Source organism: Oncorhynchus nerka, linkage group LG21 (assembly GCF_034236695.1).
Source record: "Oncorhynchus nerka isolate Pitt River linkage group LG21, Oner_Uvic_2.0, whole genome shotgun sequence".
NCBI classification, from domain to species: domain Eukaryota; kingdom Metazoa; phylum Chordata; class Actinopteri; order Salmoniformes; family Salmonidae; genus Oncorhynchus; species Oncorhynchus nerka.
In genome coordinates this window covers 19,233,055-19,258,969 of record NC_088416.1, presented here as the reverse complement: position 1 = coordinate 19,258,969, position 25,915 = coordinate 19,233,055, and positions in this window count along the sequence as shown.

The following is a 25,915-nucleotide window of genomic DNA, read 5'->3' as shown; positions in this document are numbered from 1 at the left end:
AGCCCAGTCAAAACTGTTCGCTGCTCTGGCCCCCCAATGGTGGAACAAACTCCCTCACGACGCCAGGACAGCGGAGTCAATCACCACCTTCCGGAGACACCTGAAACCCCACCTCTTTCAGGAATACCTAGGATAGGATAAAGTAATCCTTCTCACCCCCCTTAAAAGATTTAGATGCACTATTGTAAAGTGGCTGTTCCACTGGATGTCTTAAGGTGAACGCACCAATTTGTAAGTCGCTCTGGATAAGAGCGTCTGCTAAATGACTTAAATGTAATGTAAATGTAAAGCAGGTGGTTCAATATTCCCAGTTCTTCAATATTCTCGGTTAAGAAGTTTTAAGTTGTAGTTATTATAGGAATTATGACGATTTGACTATTTCTCTCTATACCATTTGTATGTAATATACCTTTGACTATTCGATGTTCTTATAGGCACTTTAGCATTGCCAGCCTAATCTCGGGAGTTGATAGGCTTGAAGTCATAAACAGCGCTGTGCTTCAAGCATTGCTAAGAGCTGCCGGTAAAATGCAGTAAAGTGCTGTTTGAATGAATGCTCACGAGCCTGCTGATGCCTACCACCGCTCAGTCAGACTGCTCTATCAAATCATAGACTTTGTAACTGACAGTTAACCTGTAAGTCTATGTCTTTGTTTTTGTTTGAATTGTTTACGTGTTCGCTATGCGGGGGAAATGATAAGACAAGCGAAACTACGTAGGTAATAACTGTTCTAACCGGGATCATTATTGTAGCAACACACCTTTGGAGGGAAGGCAATCCCGCGCTGTGTTAGCTAAATTTTCATGTCATCGGGTGTAGTTCGTAAAGGTTGAAGTGTGTATGTTAGGATGGTAACATTATAATAATTAAGGAAGAAATGTGAATTCATGCCAGGCATACTAAGTGTGAAGTTTGATTTCCTCCCTTCTGTAATAAGCAGCCAATGAGGTATTTTTCCTTTATTCATGTGTTTAATCTGATACTGTTATAGCTCCGGCTAAACTGTTTATGTATGTAAGCACTTCAGAGTGATACCAAGCTAATAAGTCACTCGTAAAATAAGGTTGTAAGAGTGTGCTTAACTGTATTTTCATTAACTTTATAGTTCTCACGGAAGGTGATAATTCTGACTAAAACTACAGAATAAAGCCGCCAGGTAAAATCAAGGAACGGTTGTGCTCGTTGTTACTGGAGGGAGCTACAGACTTGCCTAACTAAGAATTTGTTCTTAATTGACTTGCCTGGTTAAATAAAGGTAAAAAAAAAGGTAAAATTACCCCGGATACCAGACGTAGAATGTAGTCATTGAGGAGAATTAATCTAAAAATCTATTGACTTTCAGAATTGACTTTGTTTAGACATCCAGCCTTTATTGTAGTTTCATCACCAGAGACAAGTCTTCAAATGCACAGCATTTATTTATTCTGGGTGGTACATGCATTCACACAGTCTTGATTTATAGGATCGTGCCCACTATATGGTTGATATGTCAAGTGATAGAATCCCAAATGATCAATTAAAAGTTTATTGAAAAACTGCACTTGTCCTCATGTGAAAATTACAAATCAAAGTTTATATTTATATAGCACATTTCTTACAACAAATGCATTTCAAGGTGTTCAAAGTCATGCATTGAAAGGCATGTGGCACTTAACATCATTCCTCTTGACAAGTCTCAATAGGTAACCAGGGGATTCTCTCTACCACATGTGAATGCCCTCCATGCAGCTGCATTGGCTATTTTTGCGGTTCACAATGCCCAACCAGGTGCGGTCATTGGAGGACCTGTACCCAGCCAAAGACTACAACCCTTTGTCCCGAGAGACCACAGGGGAGGCTCTTCAGTGGCAAAGGAACCGTCTCTGGAGCAGGTTCAATGGAATGGCATGGCTCCTCGAACCTGAGGCAGAACAATCGCTACCCTCCCTGCCATCCCGGTCGGTACCGGACATTTATAAAAAATATTTTAAAAACAAGGGCACCTGGGGCATGCAGGCATTCTGGCTGGCATGGCGCTGTCTGTTTTACAGCAGGAGGCTATATGTCAGGCAACAGTTGGGTGAAAAATGGGTGAATCTTTCCTTGAAGTACTTTACACCACTTAATGTTTAGGCACCCCATCTAATATCAATGAATAAATCCCAAAGAGCATCTCTACCAAATTGTCTATCTACTGTGTAACGGTTTCATCACTTTTTGATGCTAAGGCCCTGGATAGATGGTTAGCTAAAAGAGTTCAGGTTAGAGGAAGGATTAGCTAACATGCTAAGTAGCTAAAAAGTAGTAAGTACTTCAAGTTGTTATTTAGCTAAAAAGCTAAAGTTGTCCGTGATGAGATTCAAACCTTTGGGTTGCTAGACGTTCGCGTTATACATCCACCCTGACCAACCACCCTTTTTTCCCTGAAAGGTTATGACCCTTTTTTTCAATTTTTGCCTAAAATTACATACGCAAATCTAACTGCCTGTAGCTCAGGACCTGAAGCAAGGATATGCATATTCTTGATACCATTAGAAAGGAAACACTTTGAAGTTTGTGGAAATGTGAAATTAATGTAGGAGAATAACACATTAGATCTGGTAAAATATAATAAAGAAAGAGAGTGTTAAAAAAATACATTTGTCCCATCTTTGAAATGGAAGAGAAAGGCCATAATGTACTATTCCAGGTTAGGCGCAATTTAGGTTTTGGCCACTAGATGGCAGCAGTGTATGTGCAAAGTTTTAGACTGATTCAATGAACCATTACATTTCTGTTCGGGAGGGGGGCACCGATAGAGATTAATTTTTAAATTAGCACCACTTCTGGGATGTTTTCATATAACCTGAAGAGTGTTTGTACCAAATTTCATGTTTTTATCCTCTTTGTAACTTTTTTTTTTTTCCCTCACTTAAGGGCCCGGACTTGGTTGATGACCATTGACCAAAATTATTGATAAAGTAAAGCATGGACTATTTCTAAACATTTTGTATGGCACTGATATGTTAATGTAAACATCTAAACAATGTAAGCATAGAAAGACAGGATGTACAGTTGTGCTGTTTTCTTGAGGAGAGTGAAGAAATGTATAAAGATGCAGCACAATGGCATTCATTTCCTCCACGAGGCAGTGTATCAGTCATGAAACACTAGATGGCGCCAAAAGACTGTCGAGATTAGAACAATGACGACTACTACTACTACTACTGTACCTCTCCACCCCACTCAACATATGCAGCTTGTATTTCCATGTAAGCATTCCTTTAGAGCTGATTTGGCCCCCTGCTGCTATACACTTTTTTCATATCCAGATAACCACACCCTTGCTCTTCACCTACAAACATAATATCCACATACAGCAACATACATATTATTCTTGAAGTCGTAACTTCTAAATGTGCTTATGACATTCAAAATAGATGAGCGATCAGGCCAGAAGAGCAGGGTCCATTGTTCTCTCTTAGCCATCTTGCAGTTATCCCCCAGAGATAACACAACACAAAGGTCACGACATATAGCACACATCAGGCCCATCATATCCTGGCAACATATACTTTCTTCACAGCTGCTGGAGAATAATGCTATAGGGGAATGAGGAATGTTTTTAAATGATTGTCCAGTGTCACAGAGTGAAAAGGGTAGCCGAATAATAATAACACTAAGCGTGAGAGGCACATACCGTACTGCTGGACATGTTTTACCATACTGCTGGACATGTTTTACCGTACTGCTGGACATGTTTTACCGTACTGCTGGACATATATTCTAATGTATGTCCTCTAGATGGTAGAGGAGAGCTATCGGTGTTCAGTTTGAAAACCCATGTCTGAAATTCTTCATGCGTGTTTGACGAAATGAAGAGTCACAAATTACATGATTGTTTCCTCATATTAATGTAATCAATCCGTTTTGTGTCACATTGTAGGGAAAACACAACACTAAACTAGGATGATTAACATGCCCCAGGTTCATGTTTATTCTGCCAAGAGACATTTCAACAACAACACTTACATCTATGAATTATGACTAGATTGACCAGATGTCTCCCAAAAATGTTTTAAAGCACATGAACCTGTAATCAAATCCTGTCAAATGAAATCTCCAGAATAGATTCAAATGTCCTAGCTTACACCACATCTTTAAAAATAAAAAAAAGTGTTGTTCCCCGACTAAAAACGGTGTCATTGTGTGTGCGTGCTTCTGGATATTCTTGTTACCAGTAATACGAGCTTGTCTTTTAATCACAAATCCATTTGCTGTTAGCACCAGGCAGGCTATTTCTGAGGTTTATAAAACTATCCTCAGTTTTCCCACGGTGTGGCTAAAGCACTATAATACCAGCACCAGCAGAGCCACATGGCCTAAGCCAAAGGCACATTAGCCTCGGTTCCTCTCAGACCAGTTAAGGTTCCACATTGTGACATAACCTTCTGGCCCATTGAGGGAGTATTGTCAAATAAGTGAAATGTTGCAGCAAGTGAAGACTGACGGATGATACAGTGTCATGACACAGGCCGCCTCAGTATGTTAGACAATGTACAGTATCTGATGCTGTCTGGACCAAAAGAGTACGGCATGTCATACTATTTCTAGCCAGAACAGCAGATACATGGGTGACATATAGAGGGGGCGGCAGGTAACCTAGTGGTTAAAGCGTTGGACAAGTAACCGAAAGGTTGCAAGATCGAATCTCCGAGCTGACAAGGTAAAAACCTGTCATTTTGCCCCTGAACAAGGCAGTTAACCCACTGTTCCTAGGCCATCATTGAAAATAATTTGTTCTTAACTGACTTGCCTAGTTAAATAAAAGGTCAAAAATAAATATAGATGGACGCTGTTTCGCTCGCTCGGGTTCTATCTCTGGTGATATATTTTCTGTAGAGAGGAAGAGGCAAAGCGAGAGGCCAACATCTGTCCAGTATAAGCCCAATGGGTTCCATGGGAATAATATGCTTGTCACTTGCTTTCGGGACAAAGACTCCTATTGTTTGGGTGGAGACATGAGCATCTCATCATTATATACATATCTCTGGTTTCAGCCTCTTGGGAATTGGAAAGGAAAGTTGGCAGGTGCACAGCGCACTGTAAAAATGTTGGATTTCCCGAAATGAAATTGAAGTTTCGCCAAAATGATATAATTACTACCGTCTAAATAAAAGCATTCAAAATACCTCACCAGGGAGCTTGACTTAGCCACAGAGAATCATTTTTTGCTGTGAATTGTTTCAAATCACAAGTGTGTTTGGGAAGCCCGCAATTTGGGTAGCGCATGTAGAAATGTTATTTTTATTTAACTAGGCAAGTTAGTTACACAAATTCTTACTTACAATGACGGCCTACCAAAAGGCAAAAGGCCTCCTGCTGGGACGAGGGCTGGGTTTATAAAAAAAAACAATATAGTACAAAACACACATCACGACAAGAGAGACACCACAACACTACATAAAGAGAGACCTAAGACAACAACATAGCATGGCAGCAACACATAACACAGCATGGTAGCAACACCACATGACAATATGGTAGCAACACAACATGGCAGCAGGGATCTCAGATAGGGGGGAGTGAGGCCTAAGAGTTTTTTTTTTAAAGCCTCAACCAGTGGGTCTTGCGACAGGTATACAGAGATGACCAGTTTACAGAGGAGTATAGAGTGCAGTGGTGTGTCCTATAAGGAGCATTGGTGGCAAATCTGATGGCCGAATGGTAAAGAACATCTAGCCACAAGAGCGCACACTTATCTGCCAATCTATAAATTATATCTCCTTAATATAGCATGGGTAGGATGGTCAGCTGAATCAGGGTTAGTTTGGCAACTGGGGTGAAAGAGAAGTCATTACAGAGGAAACCAAGTATAGATTTAACCTTAACCTACAGCTTTGATATGTGCTGCGAGAAGGACATTGTACCATCTAGCCAAACTACCACGTACTTGTATGTGGTGACTACCTCAAGCTCTAATCTCTCAGAGGTAGTAATCACACCTGTGGGGAGAGAGGCATTCTTCTTACCAAACCACATGACCTTTGTTTTGGATGTGTTCAGAACAAGGTTAAGGGCAGAGAAAGCTTGTTGGAAACTAAGAATGCTTTATTGTAGAGCGTTAAACACAAAATCAGGAGAGCTGAGAATAAGACTGTATCATCTGCATATAAATGGATGAGAGAGCTTCCTACTGCCTGAGCTATGTTGTTGATGTAAATTGAGAAGAGTGTGGCCTAGGATCGAGCATTGGGGTTCTCCCTTGGTGACAGGCAGTGGCTGAGACAGCATATGTTATGACTTTGTACACTACACTCTTTGAAAGAGGTAGTTAGCAAACCAGGCCAAAAGACCCCTCAGAGACACCAATACTCCTTAGCTGGCTCACAATAATGGATTGGTCTATCGAATCAAAAGCTTTGGCCAAGTCAATAAAAATAGCAACATTGCTTAGAATCAAGGGCAATGATGACATCATTTAGGACCTATAAGGTTGCAGTGACACATCCATAACCTGAGCAGAAACCAGATTGCATACAAGAGAGAATACTATAGACATCAAGAAAACCAGTCAGTTGATTATTGGCAAGTTTTTCCAACAGTTTTGATAAAATTGGCCTTGATCTCCCCCTTTGAATAAGGGGTGCACTGTGGTTGCCTTCCAAGCAATGGAAACCTCCCCAGAGAGGAGAGACAGGTTAAAAAAGGTCAGAGATAGGCTTGGCGATGATAGGATCTGAGACATCTGGTCAAGTTTAAGGAGCTCCTTTAGCACCCCAGACTCAGTGACGGCCTGCAGGGAGAAACTTTGTATTGGTACAGGGGGAAAAGAGGGAGGAGCATCGGCCTTATCACATTAGAAGGGGTGGGAGATGAGGAGCTGTTGGACAGGCAATGAGGCATGGCTGAGTCAAATAGAAATCCTGACTTAATGAAGAGGTGATTAAAGAGCTCAGTCATTTGCTCCTTGTCAGTAGCAACCACATCATCAACATTAAGGGACATGGGAAGCTGGGTTTATTCTCCAGGTCTTTTACCATTTTCCAGAAATTCTTGGGGTTAGACCCATAGAGAGAACTGCTCCTTAAAAACCTCTTTAGCGGGAACATTTTGGTCAACATCCGCTGAATTGCAGAGCGCCAAATTCAAATTAAATTACTAAAAATATTATAATTTTCATGAAATCACATGTGCAATATATCAAAACACAGCTTAGCTTGTTGTTAATCCACCTGGCATGTCAGATTTCAAAAAAACTTTACATCGAAAGCTATCCAAGCGTTTATGTTAGGACAGCTCTCTCAGCAGACAAAACATTACAAACAGCTAGCAGCAAAGTAGATTGGTCACGAAAGCCAGAAAATAAATCAAATTAATCGCTTACCTTTGATGATCTTCGGATGTTTGCACTTACGAGACTCCCAGTTACACAATAAATGTTAGTTTTGTTCTATAAAGATTATTTTTATATCCAAAAACCTCCATTTGGTTGGCGTGTTTTGTTCAATAATCCACAGGCTCGTGCAGGTCACGACGGGCAGACGAAAATTCCAAATAGTATCCGTAAAGTTTGTAGAAACATGTCAAACGTTTTTTATAATCAATCCTCAGGTTGTTTTTACAATAAATAATCAATAATATTTCAACCGGACGATAGCTTTTTCAATAGGAGGGAGAGAGAAAAGGTCTGCTCCAAGCTGCTCGCGCATTCAAAAATCTAAGGACACACAGCTATCCACTGACGCGATGTGATCATTTGCGCTAATTTTTCAGAATAAAAGCCTGAAACTATGTCTAAAGACTGTTCACACCATGTGGAAGCCATAGGGAAAGGAATCTGGTTGATATCCCTTTAAATGGAGGGATGTTATGCAATGGAACAGAGGTTTTAGAAAAACAGCTCTTCCTGGTTGGATTTTCCTCAGGTTTTCGCCTGCAATATCAGTTCTGTAATACTCACAGACAATATTTTGACAGTTTTGGAAACTTTAGAGTGTTTTCTATCGGATAGCAAACACACATTTAGGTGACTGTGAGACTTAAAATTGAATTTCACAGATTTATCCTAAATGCATATTCTAGCTTCTGGGCCTCAGAAATAGGCAGTTTCATTTGGGTACGTTTTTCATCCAAACATCAAAATACTGCCCCCTAGTCTCAAGAGATTAACTCACCACGTACACAACACATTTATTCTTTGCCTCACACAAGTCAACAAAGTCTGCTTTTGTAACATCCATTGTGAATGAAAAAATTGTGATTGTAACATTGTGAATGTGACATCCATTGCCTATTTGAAAAATCTTTCCAACACTCCCAGCCTCGATAATCAACTAGCCTTGGTGTGAAAGAGCAAAATATCATGATCTGATGATCCCATATATCCAGTGGAAACGTCCAGTGGAAACGTCCCACCTGGACGAGACTGATGGGCTGGCCGAGATACAGGCCATGGACAAGCCGGTTGGGAGTAACATTCCGACAAACCGGCAGAAGCATGGGAGCCTGGTGATCTGTCGGAGGCATGAAAACCTGTCGGTCCCGTTGAGGCGTGGGAGCCCGATGAACCGGCTGAGGCCTAGACACCTGACGAGCTGGCTGAGGCGTAAAAACCTGACGTTCCGGCTGACGTGGCATGGGCGCCTGCCGAGTCCTAACCGGGGTATGGAAACCTCTCAAGCCAGCTAGGGTGTGAAAGCCTGACGAGTCAGCTGAAGCACCCCCGGTTCCATCGGCGGTGGCGCCCGGCGTCAGAACAAGGGGAAACAAAACAACATGACGACAATAAATGCAGAAGCAGGGAACAGAGCTGTGGAACAGACAGATATAGGGAGGTAATAACACAGGTGATTGAGTCCAATGATTTGCTGATGCCTGTGACGAGGGAAGCAGGAGTGTGTAATGCTGGGCAGCCAAGCGTCCTCGAGCGCCAGGGAGGGAGAGTGGGAGCAGGTGTGACAAAATGTTGAACTTCACTAGCAATAGCTCAAGTCAAGACAGATGGAAAGGGAGGGAGACAGGGCGGAGAAGAGAGATGAATGTGATTGAAAGAACCAGAATTTTCATCAGGATATTTTCTACTGTTTTTATTTGTCGGCTTTAGGCCTATGTATTTTACTTAGTTGTTGATGGAAGGTATAGGCCTACTGCTGTATTGGTCTATAGGCTATCTCTGTGTTCTAGATGCTCATTTCTTTAGCTGCCAATGGACCAAAGTGTATTAAATGTGGCCATGTCGCCATAGTTTAATTTTCAGCCACAAATACAAACATACACTTTGGCCTATAGCCTGGTCCCAGATTTGTTGGTGCAGTCTGTCAACAACCAGTGGAATTGGCTGACTGCACAAACAAATAGGACAAGGCTTACTTTCACCTTCCAAATCCAATGTTGTGTAAGGTAAAGGGGATACCTGCACAACTAACTACATTCAACGGAAATGTGTCTTTTGCAGTTAACACAACCCCTCTGAATCTGAGATGTGTGTGTGTGGCTGGGGGTAATCAACATCATCAGCGCCCAAGGGCAGTTGTTGGGTGTTAACTGCCTTGCTCAAGGGCAGAACAGCAGATCTTTCCACCTTGCCAGTTCGGGGATTCGAACCAGCAAACTTTTGGTTAACCGCTAGGCTACCTGCCGCTCTACTCTAGATGTCTGACCAATAAATGTGTCACTACACACTCACACAAATTTTGACAATGACACTCGTTGCTTTCCTGTCAACCTTCATGTAGCAAGGACACTTCTATTCAATGTCTCACTTCACCTTATGTTAGCTACAGCGGGACATGTTCAAGTGTTTTTTCTGTTATCTCCCCCACAGCTAGTAATCTCATTCAGCACTGTGCATCACATTGGGATCTTGTTGAATATGGTTGAAGTGATTGAGATGAGTGAGATGTAGGACTGAGTGGGTACCCTCTAGCCTGGGTACATTGTCATCAAGTGTCCTTCGAATGTCAACACTGTGTCACTCAAGAGGAGAGAGAGAGCTTCAGTTCTCTTTGTCATGCATACACACTCAAATTCAACTCACCTCAGACCCCACCCCAGGGCTCACTTCAGTGCCCCCTTATGTTTTTGTATTGGAGGTCAGAGATACCAGCTACCCCTTGTCTGCAGAGCAGGGGCCAGCCTGCCAGACAGGACTGTCTGGTGTGTCAATGGCTGTAGGTCTTTTCACCCCCACCACAAACAACCCAGATAGAAAAATACTTGTTAGAGTTGTTTTGACGATGCTATGGTCACTATGCTTATTAGTACAATACGGGTGGTGGCAGGAGAGGTTTCCTTATGTAAGACACTAAATGGATCATCTCCCTCTCCCTCCATATTTTCCCAATTTGTTGAAGTTATCTTCCTATCTTTCTTTCTCTACATGTTTTTTGTTCTTAGTTCTTGTACCCCGCTCTTTAGGGGTAAGGGGAAATACTCACTGAAAGATGTTTTACCACAAATCATTCATAATACACCGAACAAAAATATAAACACAACCTGTAAAGTGCTGGTCCCATGATTCATGAGCTGAAATGCATTTCTCTTTTGCCAAGAAAGTCCATCCACCTGACAGGTGTGACATATCAAGAAGCTGATTAAACGGCATGATCATTACACAGGTGCAACTTGTGCTGGGGACAATAAAAGGCCACTTTAAAATGTGCAGTTTTGTTGCATAACACAATGACACAGATGTGTCAAGTTCAGGGATCGTGCAAATGGCATGTGGACTGCAGGAATGTCCACCAGAGCTGTTGCCAGAGAATTTTATGTTAATTTCTCTACCATAAGCTGCCTCCAACGTCGTTTCAGAGAATTTGTCAGTACGTCCAACAGGACTCAACCGCCGACCACGTGTAACCACACCAGCCCAGGACCTCCACATCCGGCTTCTTCCCTTGTGGGATCGTCTGGGGGGTGCTGAGGAGTGTTGCTGTCTGTAATAATGCCCTTTTGTGGGGAAAAACTAATTCTGGTTGGCAGTGTGTGGGCCTATGCCCTCCCAGGCCCACCTATGGCTGCACCCCTGTCCAGTCATGCGAAATCCATAGATTAGGGCCTAGTGAATTTATTTGAATCGACTTCCAATTTATGAACTGTAACTCAGTAAAATATTTCACATTTTTGAATGTTACATTTATATATTTTTTCAATATAGAATCAAATGCCTGTAGCGGCTCAGGGTTGTATATTACTGTGTAATTCTCTATACAGTACTATACAATACTGACAATTACTACTCAGTCTTCCTACTGGATAGAACAGCAGCCTCTGGTAAGACACGGGGTGGGGGCCTATGCATATATGTACAGCTGGTGCACAATATCTAAGGAAGTTTCTAAAACCGCACTAAATGAGCCGTATCCCGCCATAAGCAAACATCCAGATGCGGCAATCCTAGTGGCCGGGGACTTTAATGCAGGGAAACTTAAATCAGTTTGACCTAATTTCTATCAGCATGTTAAATGTGCAACCAGTGGGCAAAACATTCTAGACCACCTTTAGACCACCTTTTCACGTTAGATGAACAATAGGTAAGTAGTAGGTAAGTCAACTTTATAGAGTTGACTCTTGTAAAGTCTTTGTAACATAGAGAGTCTGGTAACATCGAAAGGTGGGAAACGGAACCATATTTCGATAATCCAACCAGTTGAAAATATGCATTGGTACTTAATGAATATGATCTCAGATCAGTTGTTGTCTGAGCCATTACTACTAATGACAGGATGACATAAACTGTATCTTGGAAAGTCGACACATTCTAGTTATCAGATTCACATGGAATTGTTGTGCAATTTAAATGTTTAAATATGAAACTATTTGTGAAATGATGAAATGTAATTTTAGCTTCTTAAATGAGAGAACGGTTTGTCATAGAGAAACTTTGCTCACTCAGAGGCCCCTCCCAAGTGAACAGACTTTGGTTGTAAACTATGAAACACATCCTTCTTTCACCACTATATAAACCCGTTGACGAAAATTCAACTTTCTGTTCCGAGAACGTGAGGATGATGGTCCTACGTTAAAAGGGCTTAGATAATAACCTAACGAAATTGTGAATCGACACGCTGAAAGGATGAATTTCAACTATACCAGCCAGAATATAGCACAAGCTTAAAAGTATGGCAACTTGGTATGAACTTTGAACTCTTATTCACTCCAGAAGTGATCCCTCCTAGCCATTGAGTTAGCAGCAGCCGCTGTAAAATGTGGGCTAGGAAAGGACGGACGACGTATCCAGTCTAACACACACAACGATACTACAACGTAGACAGTTTACCACCAAAGACATTCTTCAGAGAACAAGAGATTCATGCCGGACAACCCGGCCTTCTATCTACGACCAATTTACCAAAGGGGCAGCTCAGAATAAATATTTATTGCATTTTCCTTTGTCAAATGGGCGGTTATTTAGAATGCATAAGATACTGTATTTAAGATAGCATAGCTTCCTATGGCCCGATAGAGACAACATATTTTTGTTCCTCAGTCTTCCCGCTCTTTCATTCAAAACCCAACCCCCTTTCTTTGTGTAACCAGCCGTCATATCAGTTCCGTCCGCTAGAGACGTTTTCCTTTATGACATAATTTGTAATCAATGTATGATCCATTCTGTGTAGATGTAATTCTGTGTGATTATTTAGGTGTTTAGTAAATAATTAAACCAAATTTTGTATTGCTGATTCAACTTGTTAGAGTTGCAATAGGGTTCGTGAAGATAACCAAGAATTTACAACTTTCAGATGAGACTGAATAAAGTGACGATTAAATATTGACTGCTACAGATGTAAAAGATTACTAGGTCTTAAGAGTTTATTTGGAAGATGACAGCTCTATAAACATTATTTCGTGGTGCCCCGACTTTCTAGTTAATTACATTTACCTGATTAAGCTAATCAGGTAATATTAATTACAGAGAAATTATTTTAGAGAATAGCATGTCATATCACTTAATTCGGCAAAGCCAAAGACACGACAATGCATAGACGATGAACAGAGTAGCAGTAGCGTAAAAGAGGGGTTGGCGGGTTGTGGGTGGCGGGACACAATGCAGATAGCCCGGTTGTACTGACCCGATTTTACTTCCCTTTTATTGTCTGTTTGTAAAGTCAAGTTTCTTCTGGTCTCTATCCAACAACTCAAAAAACAAATGCTTCATATGCATACTTTTAAAGCAAAATGAAGAAATTGTAACCGTTCAACCGTTTTCTATCACTATCATTTCAGATTTTAAAAAATTATATAAAGACTGTCAGAATAACAGAGCTTTTTAGTGCTTTCGGGCTATTTCCCTCCCCCAGCTAGTAGTGGGTGTTTTTCTTTTGGATTTGGAAGAAGATTCCTGTTTTTTTGGAGGGCCTTTTTGACAAAATCCGGCTGCTTATGTGTTTTGCCATTTATTTTCCATTTTCTCTTCATCCTTTGTTATTTGAACAGCAATTTGTCATGCCACCTGTTGCGTCTGACAACATCTATACACTATTTGAAATTTCAGGGAGTTGATAATGAACATTTGACAGAGAAAAGTTTAGAATAGGTGTTCCATGCGCTGATGAAACATAGTCATTACCTTTTTGAGAGTTTTTAGTATGCTCTTCTACTAGTGCAAGTCTAATACAATTATTATGGATGGCAGGGAATGGGTACACTAAGAGATGTAACTGAATATGAAAGTTGTCATAACACAGCAAAAGGATACAACACTGAAAAATGGGGCCACATCTTTGCGAATCGCTCCAATTTAAGACCTTTAAATACCAGCGCCACTGACCCATTAGCCTGGTTTTAAAAAATCCTGTCTTTTACCTTTTGAACCTGGCCTGTTGTCACAATAGACTAGCATCCATCTCTTCTACTTGATTATTACTATACATTATACACCAATGAAATGAGATACTGCAAGTGGATGAGATTTACCTCATATTACCTATTTTAATGGCTTCCAATCCACACTCAGAAAACAATAGTTCCAAAAGGGTTATTTGGCTGTCCCCATAGGGAAACCATTTTTGGTTCCAGGTAGAACCCTTTTTGGCTCCAGGTAGGACCCTTCTGGGAAAGGGAAAGGGAAAAGGAGAAGGAACGTGTGTGGATTGGGAAAAGGTGGAAAGGATTCTTCAAAGGGTTCTGCTGTGGGTACAGCTGAAAAGTTTTTTAAAGATTGTATATATAGCACCATAGCACAGTATTTGCAAAATGGGTTTAGATTTAAATTGTCGCCCCATGGCCCCGACTCCCAGCTCTCTTATCCTTAACAAATCGCAGTACCTCATAACCAAGGCCATGCAGACTACAAGGGGTTTTGTAATGCAGAGATAGCTCCCAAGTGTGAAAATGGAGATCACTCCCATATTCACCTCAGTACCACAAGGCGGCTCTCAATCTCTCTTTCCATCCCGTTCGGGCGGAGAAAAAGCTTGGGAGAGCAGGATGTTTTTACACCATAACCAATCCCACAGCCTCCTGGCCTGCCTACCATCCTCCAACACACTAATGCTGTTTATATTAGAATTTCTTCTGAAAAAAAGCTAATAAATGGAGGCAGTTTGCTGAACCTCGAGAGCGGCCCGAAAAAGCAGAGCACCAAACCACTTTGTCGTAGCATTGTTGCATCTTTGTGGCATGGGCTCGAATCTTAGGCCCACCTTGAATTATTTATACATTGGCTTTTACTTGTGGGTAAGGGGTGAGGTTGGGACAAGGTATTATTGGAGCATCATAAGATGGGTCTAGCAATGAAGTACAGATGTAGGATCTTACATTTGACCAGTATTGTTGTAGCAAAACAATCCTGCAGCAACAGGATTTTAATGTTTAGTCCATAATGTGGCTTGATCGGTGGTTAGGCTATTAGCTGGACAAAAGTATGGCTACATGAAAAGTGCAATACTGTTAATATAACCATGTTTTAGTATAGGTTTTCAATGAATTTATGTAAATCATGAAGCTCAGCTGCATTTCCTGTGGTGTAGAAAGATTCTCAGCAACAAGAGAGTGATCAAATTAAATCCTTCACCTGTTGTTTGGTTGATAGTATTGTTTTATGTATGAGTTTGCTACTATGTGAGAAGATTCTAATCAACTCGTCTAAAAGGGACATCTTTTGTCTTTGAAGAACAGATGTTTAAAAGGAGTAGAGTTTTTGGAAAGTGTCTTGTGTTAATACCTGTGGGCTGAGGAAAGGGTTGAAGTCAACTGTGTCCTCACAAGCACCACCAGAACAACACGCCACAAAGACCTTGAAGGAGGCAACAATTGGCGTGTTATGAAAGGATAATTGAACAAGGGGCCAGTGGTATTTTTGCAGAGCCTTTGGGTAGAGATCTTCAGGCAATGTGGCATTAATGGGAGTGATTCTAAACACTTCCTATTCCCGTTCTGCCCACAGGGAGAGTAGAGCTATTCCGTGTTTGTTTCCAGGCTTGCTGAAATTCCACCCTAGTTAAAAGATTCTGTCATGTGGATTAAAGGGGTACCTCAACAAGACTAATGTGCTAGTGCCGCAGGCTGAATTAGTCTTAAAACAATGAGGAGGCTGCTCCCGAAACAAACCAGCAACAACATAGAGATTAACACATCCCTATTCATGGGGAGGAAAGTAGACAATAGATGAATGTGTGTGCTCTTAGAAAACAAGAAAATGCAAGTGTGACAAGTCCGTAGACTTATGTCAGACTAGTCTCGCAAGATTCAGATGACATAAAACTGGAAAAAAATAAAATTATAGGTTGTGTTCTAAGCATTCTAATTTTGCTGTGGGGTATATAAAATAAGTTCAGCTCTATCCCTTTCACAATACTTCAACCTGCAGTGTGTGTGTGTGTGTATGTACAGATGTGTGTGAATTGTGAACCCTTTACTTTTGGACAGGAGAGATGGAGTAGAGGGCCATGACCATTGATTTCCTGATGATTGGCTAAGGCCAAGATCTTTCTCGCATCTTTTAATCTTGGCAAACAGACAGGACTAGACTAACCACTGGGACAAACACCATCAGAAAGCTATAGTGGTGTAGACTGAAGGAGCCATTATAGGCTGGTTTAAAGTCTGTTGTTCATGTTGAGTGATAATGGTTTAGGATTAGTGGTATGCTGTATGAGCACTTCTGTGGTTATGTCTCTCAACGTGCAGAAGTAGCTCACCTTGCTCATCCAATTATGTATCTAAGTGGTTTCCAAGGGCAAGGTAGTTAGTTTTGTTCAACTTTTCAAAACAACACTCAAGTGTTCTTATTTTAGGGCATGTAAGTTTGCTTGAAAGTGAATCCCCAAATAGAAAGTTAAACTTTGGGAAAGTGTTGTGTATGCGTTCCAAAAAAATGGACTCAGTTTCTGGCCATGTTCATACAAATTGACAGTTTATTCGATTCATATGATAATGGAGAAAGTGAGGAACCCTTTATTTAAAAGAAATCTGAACAGAAAACATTCCGCACAGGGTGTAGCAAAGAAACAAATGAGTTAAAATGAAAGAGGGCATGAAGGAAAACATAAAACTTCAAACAGAAACGATGGAAGGACTGTGCCAGTTAAACAAGAAAGTTCACCTCCCAACCAGCGTCCATTGAGCCAACAAAGAAGAGAGGGGGAAGAAAACATGGATTGAGTATGGATTGTTTATGGATGAGAAAAAACAAACAGGCAGGGGGGGTGAGCTGAGCAAAAACATGCATGGCACCATCTGGTGCCATGATGCATTCAGATACTCACCACGAATGACTTACCCGAACACACACACACAAACACACAGCATCTTTCTCTCGACGCATTCAAATGCAAAGCAGGGGACCTCGCTTCCCTTTAATATTTTTCATTGTCATGTTGGTTCTTAAGAAAAAATGTCAAATGTAATGTGTTGCCCTCTGGGAGATCTTACCCACGCTCAATCTGCTAAGGGTGAACTTGTTAAACTTGGATGTTAAAAAAAGATGGCATGAATAGAAGAAACCACTTGTTTGACGGACGGCTGCCAAAAGGACTCTCAGCATTATGCAGTTCACCTGCTTATTGAATGAAAATGCTTATTTCCGTCAACTTCCCCCGTGTTACATGAACCCGAGATTGTATCAGATGCAAATAGAACACTCTTAGAAATAAAGGATTTTAAAAGGTTTTCGCTATCCCTATAGGAGAACCCTTTTTGGTTCCATGTGGAACCCATGTGGGTTCCATGTCGAACCCTCTGTGGAAAAGGTCCTACATGGAACCCAAAAGGGTTCTACTTGTAACCAAAAGGGTTATACCTGGAACCAAAAAGGGTTCTTCAAAGGGTTCTCCTTTGGGGATGGGGACAGCCAAATAACCCTTTTCGGTTCTAGATAGCTCCTTTTTTTCTAAGAGTGTATAAGCACGGATCATCAATTCTCAACCTTTCGCTGATGTTGCTCAAGCACATTAATTAATTTATTGGCCAATAGTAGAGGTTGGGAAATATCGTCATATCTGAAATTACAATTATATAGACTCTGTGTATGTGTAGAAACTGTTAAGCCTAACCTGTGAATAACAATAAGATATTTTTGTGGCTCTTCCTCACAGAGAAATCATTGAAAGACTTGAGGTTTAGATTGTGTGTGAGTGTCAGACAGATATTGTGTAGGAGGAAAACATCAGTGCTAGCTAACACACTAGTGGGCACTTAGTGGATCACTGCTCTGACACACCTGGGTCTTCTCACGGCCTGTTAGAGTCCATGGACAGCACTGCCAATGCTGCCTTCATTCCTCAGATGTTCTGGGAGAGCGAGAGACAGAAAGAGGTAGGGAGAGCGAGGGAGAGAGAGCTATCGAGAGTCACAAAGCATGAAGAGGATGGGCAGTGGTTTGGCCACTCTTGGAATTTCTCTCAGTTCATTTGATCTCAGTTCATTTGTTTAGTTGTTTATGGCGCTGCTGGGAGTCAGTGAGAGGGAATTGACAGAACGTTGTTTATGTTTATTCTGGCTTGTCCTGCCTCAGCCAAAAAGAAGAACTGGTCCATTGCCACTTAGTGAGTGTGTGTCTGTGTGAGTGTGTGTATCTGCGTGTGTGAGTGTGTTTATCTGCGTGTGTGAGTGTGTTTATCTGCGTGTGTGTGCGTGTGCGTCTGTGTGCGTGCATGCGCATGAGTGAGAGAACAAGAATAAGATAATAAAGAAAATGCAGAAAATGTTTCCAAACAATGAAGGCCTTTATCCTCTTTGGGCTAGGGGGCAGTATTCGGAAGTTCGGATGACTGAAGTGCCCAAAGTAAACTGCCTGTTACTCAGGCCCAGAAGCTAGGACATGCATATACAGTGGGGCAAAAAAGTATTGTCAGCCACCAATTGTGCAAGTTCTCTCACTTAAAAAGATGAGAGGCCTGTAATTTTCATCATAGGCACACTTCAACTATGACAGACAAAATGAGATTTTTTTTCTCCAGAAAATCACATTGTAGGATTTTTTATGAATTTATTTGCAAAATATGGTGGAAAATAAGTATTTGGTCACCTACTAACAAGCAAGATTTCTGGCTCTCACAGACCTGTAAATTCTTCTTTAAGAGGCTCCTCTGTCCTCCACTCATTACCTGTATTAATGGCACTTGTTTGAACTTGTTATCAGTATAAAAGACACCTGTCCACAACCTCAAACAGTCACACTCCAAACTCCACTATGGCCAAGACCAAAGAGCTGTCAAAGGACACCAGAAACAAAATTGTAGACCTGCACCAGGCTGGGAAGACTGAATCTGCAATAGGTAAGCAGCTTGGTTTGAAGAAATCAACTGTGGGAGCAATTATTAGGAAATGGAAGACATACAAAGACCACTGATAATCTCCCTCGATCTGGGGCTCCACGCAAGATCTCACCCCGTGATGTCAAAATGATCACAAGAACGGTGAGCAAAAATCCCAGAACCACACGGGGGGACCTAGTGAATGACCTGCAGAAAGCTGGGACCAAAGTAACAAAGCCTACCATCAGTAACACACTAAGCTGCCAGGGACTCAAATCCTGCAGTGCCAGACGTGTCCCCCTGCATAAGCCAGTACATGTCCAGGCCCGTCTGAAGTTTGCTATGAGCATTTGGATGATCCAGAAGAAGATTGGGAGAATGTCATATGGTCAGATGAAACCAAAATATAACTTTTTGGTAAAAACTCAACTCGTCGTGTTTGGAGGACAAAGAATGCTGAGTTGCATCCAAAGAACACCATACCTTCCCAGCTTGGTGCAGGTCTACAATTTTGTTTCTGGTGTCCTTTGACAGCTCTTTGGTCTTGGCCATAGTGGAGTTGGAGTGTGACTGTTTGAGGTTGTGGACAGGTGTCTTTTATACTGATAACAAGTTCAAACAGGTGCCATTAATTACAGGTATTCTTTCTGTGTGATTTCAGTGATTTCCTCTTGTATTACAGATAAGGAGTCTGGCGGATAAAACAATGCAATACCTTTAAACAGATGTTTTGTAGATTGATTTCATGTTTAACTTCATATTATTTTAAGATGGGTTTAATAACTTAGTAGGTAGGACTAACAATTCCATTCTGAAAAACATGACCTAAAATAATATTCACTATTCTTCAACTGATTTACGCAGTTTACAGTGCCTTCGGAAAGTATTCAGACCCCTTGACGTTTTCCACATTTTGTTACGTTACAGCCTTATTTATAAAACGTATTCAATAAATAAAAAATCCTCAGCAATACCCCATAATGACGAAGCAAAAACAGTTTAAGACAAGTTTGGAAATATTTACTTATTTACATAAGTATTCAGTCCCTTTGCTATGAGATTCAAAATTGAGCTCAGATGCATCCTGTTTCCATGGATCATCCATGAGATGTTTCTACAGCTTGATTTGAGTTCACCTGTCCTCTGGTCTGATGAAACAAAAATAGATATTTTTGCCCATCGTTGACCATCGTTGTGTTTGGAGGAAAAAGAACACAATCTCAACGGTGAAGCACAGGGGTGGCAACATCATGTTGTGGGGGTGCTTTTCTGCAGGAGGGACTGGCGCACTTCACAAAATAGATGGCATCATGAGAAAGGAACATTATGTGGATATATTGAAGCAACATCTCAAGACATCAGTCAGGAAGTTAAAGCTTGGTCGCAAATGGGTCTTCTAAATGGACAATGACTCCAAGCATACTTCCAAAGTTGTGGCAAAATGGCTTAAGGACAACAAAGTCAAGGTACTGGAGTGGCCATCACAAAGCCCTGACCTCAATCCTATGGAAAATGTGTGGGCAGAACTGAAAAAGCGTGTGTGAGCAAAGAGTCCTACAAACCTGACTCAGGGGCAGCAGGGTAGCCTAGTGGTTAGAGCGTTGGACTAGTAACCGGAAGGTTGCAAGTTCAAACCCCCGAGCTGACAAGGTACAAATCTGTCGTTCTGCCCCTGAACAGGCAGTTAACCCACTGTTCCTAGGCCGTCATTGAAAATAAGAATTTAGGTAATAAAGGTAAAATAAAGATACATAAAAAAGTTACACCAGATCTGTAAGGAGGAATGGGAAGCTTGTGGAAGGCTACTCAAAATGTTTGACCCAAGTTAAACAATTTAAAGGCAATGCTACCAAATAATAATTGAGTGTATGTAAACTTTTGACCCACTGGGAATGTAATGAAAGAAATAAAAGCTGAAATAAATGATTCTCTCTACTATTATTCTGACATTTCACATTCTCAAAATAAAGTGGTGATCTTAACTGACCTAAGACAGGGAATTGTTACTATGATTAAATGTCAGGAATTGTGAAAAACTGAGTTTAGCTAAGGTGTATGTAAACTTACAACTTCAACTGTATATACTACTACTGGTGGAACCATGTCTTTGCCTGTTCAGCTGTTCGATCCTTTGGGGTGAATAAACTTGGTTTAAGCTTTCATAGTGTCCATTGAGTTCTTACTGATATTTAACAGTAGATATGATTGCCTAACAATTTGGAAGAGAGGACTTGTTGAAATAATCTAAGTACATTTGCACTGCTGTCTTTCTCTCTCGGTCTGTCTTCCACTCTTTTTCCACCTCTCTCACTTTCATCCTTTCTTTCTCACTAGAAGTTAACTGCCATTACCCTGAATTGTGATTTTCTCACAATGTTACGCCTCTTGTCAAGATCAGGGGTGTCTGCACAATAGTTCGCCTGGTTGGAAAGATAAAACAAAATCTCCTCGAGGGATGCAACTGCAAGCTACATACAAACAGAAAGCTTCAATAACAGTTACAGTAGCTAACATTAGCTAAATAAAACGGTCTGGCTAGCTAGCTGGCTAGATGACTAGGCAGGAACCCTGTTAATGATTTTGCCGTAGTTGTTAGAAATGCTCTGTCATTTTTTTTTCTGTAATTAAAGTAAGGGGTTTGGTATTTAAAAAAGCAGTGATGAATCCTTACAGGGGTCTAACTTAACATGTTGTCAACATCACTGTTCTACACCTGCTAATTTTAAGTAATATGAAGGAGCGATATCAGCATTTCTGTATGGTTTTAAAAACCTGGTTATACTCATAGCGCATACAGTATAACATGTATTTCCAATGTATACAGTAAACGTGGTGTAACACAGAAGAGACAGGAGTCAAGAGAGCAACTGACACAGCCAACACCCTTCTACCGCATATTCCTCATTCATCCCAAATGACACAATACATGTTCTAGAAACACCACAGTGTTTAAAATCTAGAATGGGAATCGGCACCTGTAATGAAATCACTAAGATACTTACTCATGAGGTGAAAAATAAATGTATATAATGAAAGAATCTACCCGGCACACCACCTGGCCACGTCCGGCTCTAATTTGTAATTGGCCAAGCATGCTGCAGCTAGCACATTCGGTTCCTTGGAAGTTTTGGGAACCTACGATTTAGATTTTCCATTGGTTCTGGGAATGAAGCCATAAGATTGGTGACGGGTAAAACTGATTTTTTTTTTAAACGTTCTGAATATGGAAGTAAAAATGTTGCCTTTTCTCTGAATCTAAATTTTTAGGTTGCGGCGAAGTTCTGAGAAAGTTTTACTATGGTTCCCTGTAAGTTTTCCTGGGAGGTTTTATTAACAATGAAAATGATATGTTAATTTAAAGCAATTGTAACAGAGACACTGTCAAGAAGCAGGTGCAACGTTTAATAAAACAACAAACATGAAAGTGACGTTTACCCATGAACACAGGAACAATATTGACTGAGGAAGGAACCCAAGGGAGTGACAGATATAGGGGAGGTAATCAGTAAGGTAATGGAGTCCAGGTGAGTATCATGATGACCTGCAGGTGTGCGTAATGACGGATCCCAGGACCGGTAGTTCGTATACTGGCGACGTCAAACTCCGGGGAGGAGCGGGAGTAGGTGTGACTGTAATTAAATAAAGTTCTAAGAAAATGTTTAAATAATTCTTGCAACCAATACAACATTATATTGGATGCACCAGTCACATAATATTTTAAAGTGAAAAACGCTACGTTTTGAATCCAGCATATTAGTTCATAAACCATGTATAAATCTAGTAGCAGTGTATGGGTAAAATCACTGGGCAAGCCAAGCCTCCCCAAAAATACATATTACAACCTATGTGTTGTGACAATTGCGTTGTTTGCTCTTTGACCTGACGGTAGGCTGTCATTGTAAAAAATTATTTGTTTATTACTGACTTGACAATGAAAAATTAATTAATTAAATTTTTTATGAATTAATAAGCCTTACGACCGTGATATTCAGTGCATTCGGAAATTATTCAGACCCCTTGACTTTTTCATAATTTTGTTATGTTAGAGCCATATTCTAAAATTGTTTTTTCCCCCTCATCAATCTACACAAAATTCTGCCATAATGACAAAGCAAAAACATTTGTTTTGCAATTGTAAATTAAATATATGCACTACCGTTCAAAAGTGTGGGGTCACTTAGAAATGTCCTTGTTTTTTTTAAGAAAATCAACATTTTTGTCCATTAAAATAACATCAAATTGATCAGAAATACAGTGTAGACATTGTTAATGTTGTAAATGACTATTGTAGCTGGAAATGGCAGATTTTTTATGGAATATCTACATAGGCGTACAGAGGCTCGTTATCCTCAACCTTCACTCCTGTGTTCCAATGGCACGTTGTGTTAGCTAATCCAAGTTTATCATTTTAAAAGGTTAATTGATCATTAGAAAACCCTTTTGCAATTATGTTAGCACAGCTGAAAACTTGTTCTGATTAAAGAAGCAATAAAAACTGGCCTTCTTTAGACTTGAGTATCTGGAGCATCAGCATTTGTGGGTTCGATTACGGGCTCAAAATTATCAGAAACAAAGACCTTTCTTCTGAAACTCGTCAGTCTATTCTTGTTCTGAGAGATGAAGGCTATTCCATGCGAGAAATTGCCAAGAAACTGGAGATCTCATACAACGCTGTGTACTACTCCCTTCACAGAACAGCGCAAACTGGCTCTAATCAAAATAGAAAAAGGAGTGGGAGGCCCCGGTGCACAACTGAGCAAGAGGACAAGTACATTAGAGCATCTAGTTTGAGAAACAGACGCCTCTCACAAGTCCTCAACTGGCAGCGTCATTAAATAGTACCTGCAAAACACCAGTCTCAACGTCAAAAGTGGAGAGGCAACTCCGGGATGCTGGCCTTCTAGGCAGAGTTCCTCTCTCCAGTGTCTGTGTTCTTTTGCCCATCTTAATATTTTATACGTCTTTTTCTTTGCAAGTCGGCCTAGAAGGCCATTCAAAGATGATCAAACATCTCAAGGATGATCAATGGAAATAGGATGCACTTGAGCTCAATTTCGAGTCTCATAGCGAAGGGTCTGAATACTTATGTAAATAAGATATTTTGTTTAAATTTTTTATTCATTTGTAGATTGAGGGGAAAAAAAGTGTAATCCATTTTAGAATAAGGCTGTAATGTAGATTTTTTTTGGGGAAAAGGTCATGGGTCTGAATGCTTTCTGAATGCACTGTAACTCAGTAAAATCTTTGAAATTGTTGCATTTATATTTTTGCTCAGTATATTTGAAGTGAAGGGGAAAATCGATGGAATTAGCATCACTTTTCAACGTTCGACAACATAGGAACCCCATCAATTGAGACTTCAGTTTCCTGAAAGTGCTGGCTACAAACAGACATTTTGATATCTCTCACATACACGGGGCGGTCCACCACATCCTGAAATCTATGAATTCTGGATATTGTGACTTGCTTATAACCAGGAAATGTAGCTGACCCGTTTCTACAGATGAGATCAGCGAAGCAGAAACTCTTGTATTTGCACGTAGTGAGGAAATTCAACATTTTTATTCCACTTATTAATGGGCATATATTGTGAAATAGAGCAGTGCTGAAATGTCCCTGTAAGTGGTTGACACTTTATTCAGGAATCATCAGTCATCCTATTGCATGTCAGGAATGATTTAGTTCCGGGCTAAATTGCTCAAATTCTACAGATGAAAGGAAAGATGACTGTCTATCCTCGTTCTACCTCAAAATTATTTTTCCAGTTTCCAACAGAATTCTCAGGTTTAACCAAGTGTAAAAACCTTGGGCTCTGTATCTGTGGGCATCTTTGTTTGTATGTCAACCTTGATAGATCATCAATCGTCTAGCCTTCAGGAGGCTTGTCCCAACCTAATATCACAGGTTATTGTGAAATAGGCACCAATTGCTTATTTTTTCGTGCGCAGTACACGATTTTGTATACAGTGAATTTCAATCACAGATGAAGACAGTAGGTTACTTAATAACAAAATGATAGAAGGGAGGTTGGTCGGGTAGGCTCATAATGCGAACATCTAGCAACTCTAAGGTTGTGTGTTCGAATCTAATCATGGACACCATTAGCAACTTTTCAACTACATACTACTTTTTAGCTCTGTTGCAACTACTTAGTATGTTAGCTGACCCTTCGTCTAACCTTAATCCTTTCACTAGTTAGCTAGCATGTCACCTAACCTTAACCTCTAACCCTAACCTTAACTCCCCCCATCTGAGATATCTACTGCACATTCAACACCCGTTCTGCCAGTCACATTCTGTTCAAGGTCCCCAAAGATCATACATCCCTGGGTCGCTCGTCTTGTCAGTTCGCTGCAGCTATCGTCTGGAATGAGCTGCAATAAACAGTCCAACTGGACAGTTTTATCTCCATCTCTTCATTCAAAGACTCAATCATGGACAATTTTACTGACATTTGTGGCTGCTTCGCGTGATCTATTGTTGTCTCTACCTTCTTGCCCTTTGTGCTATTATCTGTGCCCAATAATGTTTGTACCATGTTTTGTGCTGCTACCATGTCTGGCTGCTGCCATGTTGTGTTGCTACCATGCTATGATGTTGTCTTAGGTCTCTCTTTATGTGGTGTTGTGTTGTCTCTCTTGTCGTGATGTGTGTTTTGTCATATTTGTTTATATATATATTTGTTTATATATATATTTATATATATATATATATTTTTTTTTTATCCCAGCCCCGTCCCCGTAGGAGGCCTTTTGGTAGGCCTTCAATTGTAAATAAGAATTTGTTCTTAACTGACTTGCCTAGATAAAGGTTAAATAAAAATAAATAAATAACCCATAGCCTAGCAAACCTAGTGTGTTGATTGGCCAGATATACAGGTGGGTAGGAAATCGCAATACCAAACAGTAACTGTGACTCAGTTCCACTTTGACAGCCTTAATGTACATGTGTGTGTGTTTTTGGTTTTACTATCCTTGTTGGCACCAAAACGAATGTTTGAACAAGTAGGGCCCTTTCACCAGTGTTTGTGCGACTGTGGAAAGTTTGCTTATGGTGAAAGTGTTGTTTTTTTATTAGACTCAACCAGCTGTTTTTCTGAAGGCAGTTCCCCAACAGGTGTTGTTTTGTCACTACCGTAGCGAGGAATGTCCTGTATTGTGTTTGTGGTGATAGGGATGTTATTTGTATAGTTTAAGTGCCTCCACAGTTGAATGTACTGAAGGTGTCAGCTCAGCATTGTGCGTAGCACAGAGCGTCC